This window comes from Ambystoma mexicanum, chromosome 7p (genome assembly GCF_040938575.1).
Source record: "Ambystoma mexicanum isolate Mex_15411 chromosome 7p, UKY_AmexF1_1, whole genome shotgun sequence".
NCBI classification, from domain to species: Eukaryota; Metazoa; Chordata; class Amphibia; order Caudata; family Ambystomatidae; genus Ambystoma; species Ambystoma mexicanum.
In genome coordinates, this window is record NC_090939.1 from 333,766,204 (window position 1) to 333,779,061 (window position 12,858).

Consider the following 12,858-nt stretch of genomic DNA (forward strand, 5'->3'; position numbering starts at 1 on the left):
GGACTTTGGGAAAGCAAGGTAACAGGCAATAGAAAGCAAGAGGCCACAGGGGCCATCTTGTTTTCTATCAGGAATCAACCGATTCCAATTGCAGGGCCTGGGTATCCCAAAATGGAGGATACTCAGAGCACCTGTCAAATTCAGCATGGAGCTGCCACCAGCCCATACCCTGCTCTGTGGGCCACCCACAGGGGCCCAAAAACATACACTAGGGGCACAGGGTTGTACCCCCACCCATGGGTGCCATAAGGGTATCCCATGGGTCTGTACACCAAACCAAAAACAGGAAGAGCTGCACTGCCAGGAGTCCCACATGGACTCCTGGGCAGAAAACAAAACAGAACACAATGAAAAAGGACTACAGGACAAGGACGGGGAGGCCCTGTCCCTCCAATGCATTTCCAGCATCACAGCGCCCTACTACGAGTTCCCTTTGCGGGTCCTTCCTTTACGCCTGCTTTTAGCAGGCGTTAAGGACGGGACCCGCAAAGGGACACCGGGGTCAATAACGGTACTGTAATTTACGGTACCGTTATTGCTGCCTTCCCCCTTCCCATTGAGCCCTATGGGGGCTCAAATGGGAATGGGGAATGGCCCTGGTGAATAGGGAACTACTGGTCCCTCTGACCTCGGAATGAACCGGTAATTACTTCATTCACCAGGCCGGAGTCGGAACGATTTTGGAGGCAGCCATGCCGCAAATAGCAGCGTGGTTACCTCCAAAGTCAGAATGAGGCCCCATGTCATCCAAATCATTAATTGGGTATGGTCTGGTTGTCTAAGAGAATACAGCTTTTCACATCTGCGATACATTGAAGATTGCGGTGATGGACCTAGGAGTGAGGCACATCTATGGTTTCTCTGTCTTTGTGTCGAGAGTGGTGCAGGGGGAATGGGGGAAGAATTGTCCCGTCGTCTATAAGGCGACCTGCAGCACAGAAGAACCGAATGGCAGCCAACTGCAAATTACCAAAAGCCAACACCTACTTCTGTCATTGCACTTGTCACCACTGATAATCATCAACAAAAACCAAAGTAATCATCCTCACCTCCCAAGAATTGTCAAGGTTCACATTGAGTTTCAACTTTGTGGGCCATCCACAGACGGCATAGCAACCCAACCAAGGAGACCACAGGGACAGACCTTCACTGCTGCCTTTCAGACACTGTTTGGTTCCCTTCTACTGCTCAGCATTGATGACCAAGTGACTGTTCTTTAAGAGGGGGTCCATCCTCGAGGGGCCTCACCATGTAAAGCTGAGAGACTCCACCACTTCACATTCTAGCTTCTGTGAAGAGGAAGAGGGGCTTCCCCTTTAGGCAACCTCCAAGAGTCTGAGATTAATCTTGCATCCAGCTCACCTGTTCCTTCCCAGGTACTTTGGGGGTGGTGGGATCTGTAGCAACAAAAGTAGACAATTTATGAACAGAAAAGGACTGGGCATTGACATAAAAAGCAAAGTACAACTTACCCTTTTATTGCAGGTTGCCCAGCTTGAGGGATCGTCTCCACACAGAAATGCATTTTTTTTTTACCCAGGAAAGTATTCTGCCAGTGTTTCAAGTAATTTTCCTACAATTATACAAGTGTTGTTTTAAGGTTAAACAGTGTGTAGTAATGTTATTGTTTTTTTAATAACGGTTACCAGTTGGTGCATTATTGCTGACCTAAGAATATCTGTGGTCTCCAGAGTCGTTTTTTTACCAGCGCCCGGGAATGGGCAATTGCCTGGTCATTATGGCCCTGCCGGACCCCGTAATTTCCCATTCCCGGGCGCCGCAAAAAATGGTCCCATTCCCATTCAAGCCCAAAGGGCTCAATGGGAATGGGGAGGCTGGGGAGGCTGGATGCACCGGCACCTCCCTTGAGTCTCAGCCTTGGATTCTCGCCCAATATTACTAATTGAGAGCCTCGGATGGGTTGCCTCTGTGCTTCTAACCCAACCATATAATAGTACAGATAACACGCTCCAGTCTTTACACTGGGCTATATTGTAAACTTAGTCTGGGGGAGTTAGACATGTTGTTATAATAGCATATATATAACATGTTTATGTTAATGACAACGTAATATATGTAATATCAGTACATGTATTTATTAGTGTAAAATATGTAATATTTAAAATGTTAAAATCAATAAGTGAAATATTATTAGATCATGTTTGAATGAGTATGCTTATTAGATTAAGCATGCCCCTTTGCAAGCTGCACATTATATTTAATGTGGGTATGTATTGTTATGTGTACAGTGATAATGTTATCTGTACTGTTTATCATACACATCTGTTTAAGTTGTTACGCTTATGAAATATACGAAGTGGTACAAACATTACAGCACATAAGTGATTATTAAAGGAATATTATCATTAAAATGGGCCATTCTTTAAAAAGCAGTAGTGCCAAATAATGATGCATTTTAAAGTAAAATGTGTACATGAATAGGGTTATAATGTGAAGTTAACCTTTTTTAAGCTGTACATTATGCAAATGTGGTTAAATGTTTTGTTTATTGTGCGCTAATGATGTTATTGATAGTGTTTTACCATACACACCTGTTAAAGCTGTGAAGCGTATAAAGTGTGCACACTGGTTGAACATACAAATGGTACGCTTTATTTTACTTGGCTGTAAAACATAGACAGTTGTTGAACTGCTTTATACAAAATGTTTATTATTGTTCATTTGGAATATGGAATGCACAGTTTCTGTGACCACATGTGCATTGTAATTTGTAAAGACCCTTGTTAAATATTAAATGTGCCTAATGGATAGCTATTTAGGGTACACACTGGTAGAAGTTATGAAGTGTCTGAACCATGTAAAGCAATTAGTACACTAGTGCATAAATGTGTATTTGCCGTTAATATATAGGGCTATACAGCATTACAAAAATGGTAATTGGATTCCCAGGATACGTGTTAAAAATTGTGGATGGACGAGATATGGCGGGTGAAGCTTAAGTATACCAAGTTCACCATTTCCCAAGCTCTTGGAGGACACCCACCGGGCTCTGGGTTATAACTGTTGCTCAGGGAAGAGACAACAGTGAGCAGGATCCCAGAGGAGGTGTAAACTGGCATACGTGGCACTGCGACAGGCACAAACTTCCATTGTAAGCGCATCACCCTTATGCAACCACTCACATCAACATCTCTGCCCCCCACTCAACTCTTGAACAATGATTGCACCTGTCGCAAAGGGAACACAACATGAACGCATACAGTCCATGACCCATACCCATTCCAATTACACCACATCATCTAATGGCGTGAAGGACATGCAACAACACAAATGCCATATACAGATAGCCACAGAATATTCATCCTTATTCTGCACACAAGTCGCAATCTCTCGGGGAACACAACACCACCACAGGCACATGAATCACCGACTCCACAAAACCACAAACAACTTAGTCACATGGACATCTCAAAGACACCCAACGGTAGCATTCCATCATGCAACATGTGCCACTTGTTCACTGCCAACAAAAGACATATCCCACACCACCCCTACATGAGCAACTCCACCACTACCAATTAAGCCATGACCTAGGCCCTGGCGTGCTCAATAACCATCCGAAGTCAAGTCACATGGACAAAAAGGACACGACAACTACATGCAATGCACCTTTCGCCACACACATAGGGCCTCATTACAACCCAGGCGGTAAGTTCCCTACTTTACCACCATGGTGTAAACTCTGTTTACACCATGGTGGATGGCGGATTTACTGCCCCATTCCAAGGTGAGTGGGGCGGTAAATCCCCATTCCCCATTTACCCTTCCCCATTCCCATTTTTGCCCCATTGGGCATAATGGGAGTGGGGAAGGCGCTAATTACGGCACCGTAAATTACGGTGCCGTAATTAGCACCAAGGCGGGTTAGCGTCTTGGATTTTAACGCCTGCTAAAAGCAGGCGTTAAAATGGTAATCAGGCGTTAAGGGTTAACGGCGCCGACGGCGCTGTTAAACCCTTAACGCCTGGGTTGTAATGAGGCCCATAGACATGCAATGAGTCATGGGGCTGCCACTATGCCAACACACAGAAACACCTAATGCATCCCCATGTTTACTTCACATGCACCACTCATCACCAATAGATGCACCAGTAAGTCTACAAGGGTCAATCATACATATATGACAACAGTGGGTTGACGGTGCAATGGGAAGATGCTTAAGGACAATATGCATGCCAAGATATTTAACAGTAATATAACTTCCAAATCATTAGTATGTGATGGGCTGACATATTTCTTTCCACTTCACAGCCATGATTATGGAGGAAATGGCCCTAGTGGAAGATTTCAACAGCAGTGAGGAGGGAGAACAACAACTGCCTGTCTGGAGCATACCCATTGAGGAGGCAAAGGAAGAGTGAGGGGGACACATCTCCCGCACAAAGGAGGACCACTGTGCTGAATCAGCACCTAGAATCGCCCAGCCTGTAGAGGAAGCAACCCCAGTGTTGCTGGCTGAGGACAGCATGCTTTTAGTGCAGGCAGAGGAATCCTGTGAATGTACCACCATTGGACAGTACCCACATCTCACGTCCCCCCACCAGCACTGGCAACAGGGTGCCTCACCTGTAGAGGGACCAAGGACCTTGAGCTGAGGTGCTGCACCCACCGGACCCCACCCTCAGGAAGAGAAACACTTCCGCAGCCTGCAGGACCATCAAGGGTGTACCAGTAAAAGTGGCTTGACTTTTTCCTGGAGCAGCAGTGGCTGATGGTCCGGACAGTGGGCTTGGTAGGGAGCAAAATACAGCAGGAACTCACTGGAGTGTCCTGCCAGTTTGATCCCACAAATAACACTGGTAAGGACTGTTAGGGAGAATTCTCTGTTTAGGCTGAATTTCCCTACCTAGTGAGTCCCCCAGCAGCTTTGCTGGATTTCTGGGGTTTAATTTTTTTCTCCTGCCAAGAGTGAGACTCTTTTACCCTCACTCTTGGACATGTTGAAGTGTGTTTTCTTGGTTAAACCTTGTGTTGAATGGGCTATGGGGTCTTTTACTCCATAGGGCCTCATGTATTTTTGTGATGTGGGTCACACAGCACCCTCTGTGCCGTGACCCAGGGGTGTCCTAGGGACTCCCCAACATAGACTCCATACCCTGGGACTGACTACTGTCTCCCAGGGCATGTAAAGTCACCAAAGACTTTGCTAGTCTTGAATCCTGAACAGAACCAGTACAAACCATCATATTGTGGACGTACTGGCTGGGGCAATTCGATTGCCCCAGGGTCTGTTAGTCGAGGGGGCACGTCTCCGTCCCCCCTGATCGAGTTTTGGCTGGTGGCAGTGGAAACTACTTTTTATATTCGACCACGAATATTTTCCTATGGGATTTCCCATTGTTTTAGGCTAACACATTTAATTATTTATTTACGGTAGCCTTAAACATACCGCCGGTTTATATATTTATTTTTATAACTCCGGTTGGGACTTTTTGCCAAAACTTGATTCTAAAATGGCGTTGGTGTTCGCCTCTGTAACTCTGACCCAAAGTGGAGCCCTTTGTTCCACTTTTGGCGGGCTTCTCCACAGAAGCCCTCCAAAGTGGTGCCACTCTGTCTGGGGTACTTAGGAGGGGTGGAGGGGGATTTAGGCACCCTGGACTGAGTTACCTTGGTAACTCAAGTCGCACTCCGTCCTGATTGGCCCAAGTGGTGAGCCGCCCGGCTCACCACTTAGCATGTTTGAGTGACAGCTAGGCTGGGTGAATGGGGGCTTGTTGCATAAAAGCAGGGCTTTGGGGACTGGGACTTCAGAAGTCGCCACAGGACCAAGAATCCGACGAGGGAAGAGCTGAGCCGACCTGCTTCGACGACACCACCCGGTGGAGCCCTGCTGAACCGTCTCACCACTTTTTCCCGACGACCGAGGAGAACTCTTAACGGAGTGGCTCCTTCCCTTGACTGGTGGGGACAACCAGTTTTCGCCTTCTTTCCGTTCTTTGAGGTATCTCGTGGCCGCCTTGCCTGTGCCAAGCACCCCGGCATCCGGAATACCACACTTTACCCCCATACCGCGAAAGTCGGTACCAACCCTTTAACCGGAGGACTCCGCGGCTGGTTTCTTCCCGGGCAGTGCTACGACCTTTCTCTTCTGCTCTTCAGCGAGAGATTCTTCTCCCCTGACCGACGTCGAGCCTTGCTGTCGCTGCCTGGAACAACTGCCCCCGCTGGAGGATCCTTTCCGCTTAAGGTACTGTGTTCCGCCTGGCTTCCCTTGCTACCGACTGTACGGGGTAGATTTAGTCCCCGGCTTTCGAACCTGGGAGTGCCTGGGACACTTTGGCTAAACTTTCTGAGCCACTCTAAACTCTTTTTGACTCCTTGCAAGACTTTGAATCTCTAACTAACAGTGTGATCTTGGGCACATTTTCGCTCCGGCTACTCTAAGAGTGGGCCCTGCCTAGTGACTTTTGCTCACCTGTGACTTTATTCTTCTTTAAGCCTATTGCAAGTGTTCTGGACCTTAGAGTGGTGTGTCTAACCTATTTCTGCTTTTTCTCTCCCTTTCTTGGAAACTACTAGAGTGTCATCTAACGTTAAGCACTCACCTCTGTTTTAATTAAGTGGTGTTAACCTAGAGTTGTCTAGATAGGAGAAAGGATCGAAACTACTTTCATTATAACTGTGTTTGAAGTATTTACTATATTTTTCTAGAGTGTTTTTTACTTATGTGTGTTTTTAAATAAATAACTATATTCTTTTGAAACCAAGCTCTGGTCAGTGTTTGCTTGTGCTATTGTGTTTTGGTACATATTGTGTATACTTTGCATACTGCCTAACTCTTCTTGAGAGAAGTCTGACTGCTCAGCCACAGCTACCAGGTAAATCTGGGTGGTACAGACTGCTACCAAAGGGGTTTACTGCTCTACCTGTAGTCTTAAATCTTTTGCAGTGTTCCCCAAGGGAACTGCACAGGTTTCTGCCTAACACTGGTGTACAGCGGTGGGATTTGTATTGAGTATACATTTTATTGTGCTTTAGATACCTTAGTGCAACTAACCACAAAGCTTAGCACTGAAAAAGTAAAACCTCTAACATGTCAGTTATAGAAAGCTATAGTCAAGAGTCCCTTGCAGCCAAAACTGCTGATTGTTTAAGAGTGCTCTGTAAACATAAGGATCTCCTGACTAAGGGCAAGAAAATGGAGCTGATTGAAAGATTGTTAGCTAACCAAAGTCTGGGTGATGGTTCAGAGGAGCCTACCACTCCAGCAACTGTAGATGACAGTATTGAAGTTAACATGGAGCAAAATGTTGATGATTCTGAGGAAGAGTCAGAAGAGGAGGGTGAGGCTGTTGTAACTGTCCCCCCTAGGCCTCTGCCTGCTCTACCTGCTGTACCTACTGGACCTTTACCAGGTCCCACATTTAGTCCTCAGTACTTTGAACTGGAGAAAATGAAGCTAGAATTGGAGTATAAGAAACTTAATGCTCAAACTGACAAAGAACTAAGGCTAAGGGAAATGGAGCTCAAGTATGACTTAGAAATGAAGAAATTATCTGTTGAGAATGTTTCTCTCTCTGGCTCCTCTAGAAGTTCCAGTCCTAAAAGACCCCGGATGCCTAAAGAATTGGTTGGTATGTATGAGCCTAAGTTGGATGTGTTGGATTGGTTGTCTCTGTTTGAATATAATCATGGGCTCCAGAACATCACAGGAAATGACTTACTCACCTGGTTGTTCTCTAGGCTTCCCCCTGTTGCAACTGATGTGGTAATGGAGATGGGGGAGGAGGATAGGAAGGACTATGAATGTGTGAAACTAGCTTTGATAGCTAGGTTTGGGAAGACCCCTTCCCAGTATCTTAAGAGGTTTAGGAACCTCAAAAAGCATGATGGTACCCCTTGGGCTACCTGGGTGAGTGAATGTTTGAAAAACTTAGAGGGATGGATTAAGGGTTACAAGGTGAACACTTATGAGGGAATGAGGAATCTCTTTATGTTGGAGTCAATTTATGATGCCTGCTCTCCTGAGCTCAGACAGCACTTGGCTGATTCACAGGAATTGGATCCTAGGAAACTAGCTAAGGCTGCTGACTTGTGGGTTGCCAACAGGGCCACTCACAAGGATTCTGGGGTAACTCAGAGGAAGGATGGGGAGAAACAGCCTAAAAAGGACTCCAAAGAGAATTCTAATACCTCCCATACCCAAGAGGGCCACAAACAACCAAATAACCAGGGTAAGCCCCAGGGTAAACCGAATCAGGCTAGTGTACCTTCTGGCCACAAGCCAGAAGGAGGTCAGAACAAGCCACCCTTCCAGAGAGCATTTGGACAATGCTATGTCTGTCAGGGTACTGACCATATCAAAGGAGATCCCAAGTGCAAGGGTAAACCTGCAGGGATCAGCACAGTCTCCTTAGCCTTCACTCCTGAGGATGAAGTACAGATGGCTAGTGCCCACTTTGAACTCTTTGCTGAAGAACCCTTGGGTCTTCAAGCAACTGTAAACTTAGAGCCTATGGGTCTGGTTAGTCCCCAGAATAGGGTTGTGTATAACTCCCTAGCTGTTAACTCTAAGGTGTATTATGTGGACAGTGTTCTTGTCAATGGCCAGGATACTCCTGCCAGGAGAGACACTGGGGCCAGCAGAACAGTAGTGGATGAAAGCTTCTTTCAACCTGAGGATGTGGCCAAAGCACCCAAAGGTCCCACTAAGATGTCTGGAGGCCCTGTCCAAATGGTTCCTATTCTACCAGCCCTCATTCAATGTAACAACATGACAGTAAGGATCCCTGTCAGTGTTCAGGCTGAGGTACCTGGGAAGGTCCTGTTGGGGAATGACCTAAGAACTCTAGGAGTAGTGTCACATACCCCCAGGCCTCCCAGTATGGAGAAGCAGAACTTAACCAAATTGGCTAGAAAGGCTACCTTGAAGGACCCTTCTAAGCCTGTGGGACCCTCTACTGAGAACCCCACTACAAGCCCTGGGTTTAGTAAGTTGACCTCTGACCCAGGCACCTTTCAGGATAGTATGCTAGGAACGTGGGAGCCCCAACCAAGCTCCATCATTGTTCCCCTAGTCTCAGAGTCTCTGACTCCCCCTGCTTCTGAGGAAGAGGTGGATAGACCAACTAGGCCCCTATCTGGACCTGAGAGAACTGGTAATTCTCAGTGCTGGTGGAAAACCAGAAAAGAAAAGTCTAAGGCCAAAAACCTTCAGACTGTTGGACCTTCTACTGAAGACCCCAACTCAAATCCTAATATTAGGGGGGAAACTCCTAAAATAGGTAAGGGTAGATCTAAGAGGAAGGGGAAGCAGGTACATTGCCTAACCCCAACCCCTCCAACCAAGAGGCCTAAGACCCAACCTGCTCCCACAAGAGAGGTGGTGAGGAACCTTGGAGGCCCCTCTAGATCTAAGGGAATCCTTTATAAGGACCCCTTCAAAAAGCCTAACCTAGGTTCAGAAGTTGTACCAACTTCTGAGGGACTGGTCAACCAGATCCCCTATAACAAAAAGACTGATGTTCCTCAAAGGGTCTGTAGGTCCGTTAGCTTGCAAAAGAAAACCTTTGAGTTCTCCATTGAACATAGGTCAAGGTGTCACCATCAAAATGCTGATGGACTCTCTAGGATGTATATCATCGACTAGAGGTATGAGGTTCATCCAGGAGTGGATTAAATCCTCCTGTCCCTTAGTCTGGGGGGGGCGAGTGTTAGGGAGAATTCTCTGTTTAGGCTGAATTTCCCTACCTAGTGAGTCCCCCAGCAGCTTTGCTGGATTTCTGGGGTTTAATTTTTTTCTCCTGCCAAGAGTGAGACTCTTTTACCCTCACTCTTGGACATGTTGAAGTGTGTTTTCTTGGTTAAACCTTGTGTTGAATGGGCTATGGGGTCTTTTACTCCATAGGGCCTCATGTATTTTTGTGATGTGGGTCACACAGCACCCTCTGTGCCGTGACCCAGGGGTGTCCTAGGGACTCCCCAACATAGACTCCATACCCTGGGACTGACTACTGTCTCCCAGGGCATGTAAAGTCACCAAAGACTTTGCTAGTCTTGAATCCTGAACAGAACCAGTACAAACCATCATATTGTGGACGTACTGGCTGGGGCAATTCGATTGCCCCAGGGTCTGTTAGTCGAGGGGGCACGTCTCCGTCCCCCCTGATCGAGTTTTGGCTGGTGGCAGTGGAAACTACTTTTTATATTCGACCACGAATATTTTCCTATGGGATTTCCCATTGTTTTAGGCTAACACATTTAATTATTTATTTACGGTAGCCTTAAACATACCGCCGGTTTATATATTTATTTTTATAACTCCGGTTGGGACTTTTTGCCAAAACTTGATTCTAAAATGGCGTTGGTGTTCGCCTCTGTAACTCTGACCCAAAGTGGAGCCCTTTGTTCCACTTTTGGCGGGCTTCTCCACAGAAGCCCTCCAAAGTGGTGCCACTCTGTCTGGGGTACTTAGGAGGGGTGGAGGGGGATTTAGGCACCCTGGACTGAGTTACCTTGGTAACTCAAGTCGCACTCCGTCCTGATTGGCCCAAGTGGTGAGCCGCCCGGCTCACCACTTAGCATGTTTGAGTGACAGCTAGGCTGGGTGAATGGGGGCTTGTTGCATAAAAGCAGGGCTTTGGGGACTGGGACTTCAGAAGTCGCCACAGGACCAAGAATCCGACGAGGGAAGAGCTGAGCCGACCTGCTTCGACGACACCACCCGGTGGAGCCCTGCTGAACCGTCTCACCACTTTTTCCCGACGACCGAGGAGAACTCTTAACGGAGTGGCTCCTTCCCTTGACTGGTGGGGACAACCAGTTTTCGCCTTCTTTCCGTTCTTTGAGGTATCTCGTGGCCGCCTTGCCTGTGCCAAGCACCCCGGCATCCGGAATACCACACTTTACCCCCATACCGCGAAAGTCGGTACCAACCCTTTAACCGGAGGACTCCGCGGCTGGTTTCTTCCCGGGCAGTGCTACGACCTTTCTCTTCTGCTCTTCAGCGAGAGATTCTTCTCCCCTGACCGACGTCGAGCCTTGCTGTCGCTGCCTGGAACAACTGCCCCCGCTGGAGGATCCTTTCCGCTTAAGGTACTGTGTTCCGCCTGGCTTCCCTTGCTACCGACTGTACGGGGTAGATTTAGTCCCCGGCTTTCGAACCTGGGAGTGCCTGGGACACTTTGGCTAAACTTTCTGAGCCACTCTAAACTCTTTTTGACTCCTTGCAAGACTTTGAATCTCTAACTAACAGTGTGATCTTGGGCACATTTTCGCTCCGGCTACTCTAAGAGTGGGCCCTGCCTAGTGACTTTTGCTCACCTGTGACTTTATTCTTCTTTAAGCCTATTGCAAGTGTTCTGGACCTTAGAGTGGTGTGTCTAACCTATTTCTGCTTTTTCTCTCCCTTTCTTGGAAACTACTAGAGTGTCATCTAACGTTAAGCACTCACCTCTGTTTTAATTAAGTGGTGTTAACCTAGAGTTGTCTAGATAGGAGAAAGGATCGAAACTACTTTCATTATAACTGTGTTTGAAGTATTTACTATATTTTTCTAGAGTGTTTTTTACTTATGTGTGTTTTTAAATAAATAACTATATTCTTTTGAAACCAAGCTCTGGTCAGTGTTTGCTTGTGCTATTGTGTTTTGGTACATATTGTGTATACTTTGCATACTGCCTAACTCTTCTTGAGAGAAGTCTGACTGCTCAGCCACAGCTACCAGGTAAATCTGGGTGGTACAGACTGCTACCAAAGGGGTTTACTGCTCTACCTGTAGTCTTAAATCTTTTGCAGTGTTCCCCAAGGGAACTGCACAGGTTTCTGCCTAACAAGGACATGGGCCAAAATGTATTCAAACTGGACACAACCAGCGAGAACATCGAGACCGCAAATGATGCGCACATGTGTTACACCTAGGAGTGTCAACCAGACTTGAGGTGCTGATGTCAAGGCGCAGCGCAGAGTGGAGAAGACCTGAGATGGTGGACAGGGTCATGTATCCAATTGGCTCCCCACCTTGTGTGCCACAGCCTGCCCACAGGCCCATTACTCACCAGAGTGACACTCAGCTTGGAGGCACCCAAGAACATTGGGCAGGAGGACAACTTGGATCCCAGTCATCCCATGCTAAGCCACAGGACAAACAACAATGTGGAAGGCCCATAAAGTATCTCCCAACTCCCACCTCAGACTCACTGCATTCCTCTCCAGCTACACACTGTCTCCCTTCAAACCACTGTGCACAATCTACGACCAAATCCTGAAGATTACAGACCCCTGCACATCCCTCACTTTCACTTGTACTGCACCACACACACTTTCACAAAGTACCATAGTAAATAAAATAACTTGCGATCACTACTTTTTGTCAGTCATGAATTACAATATGCAAAGGCATGCAATGCCTGTGAGTGGAAGGAAGTTGTAAATGTGGGATGGTGTGTTGTGGGGTGAGACGCACTGTGAACATAGTAACTAGTTCCCACATCGACACACATACAATTCTTATTAAACATCAATACACACATCGGCCTGCACCAATGCAACGAGCCATGTACATACTCATTCTTTTTGCTGTTGGCATGTGTCCATTCAACACATCCATTCATCAATCTTGTGACATTGAATGCTGCGCAGTATTCCAGTCCCATCGCCATGCGTAGCAACATCAGCATACTGCTCACCCACATACACACACATAGGTCACGGACATAGGCTGAACAAGTGCCATGTTCCATGCAAATGCCACAGTGTCGACCATTCTCCTCAGGTGACAATGCTACATGAATTGAAGCACAACATAACATAGAGTCGACATTCACATTCCACATATGACCCAATCTCCTGTGTTTGTAGTGTTATGTCATAATTCCAGCAATGTGAGTATACGTC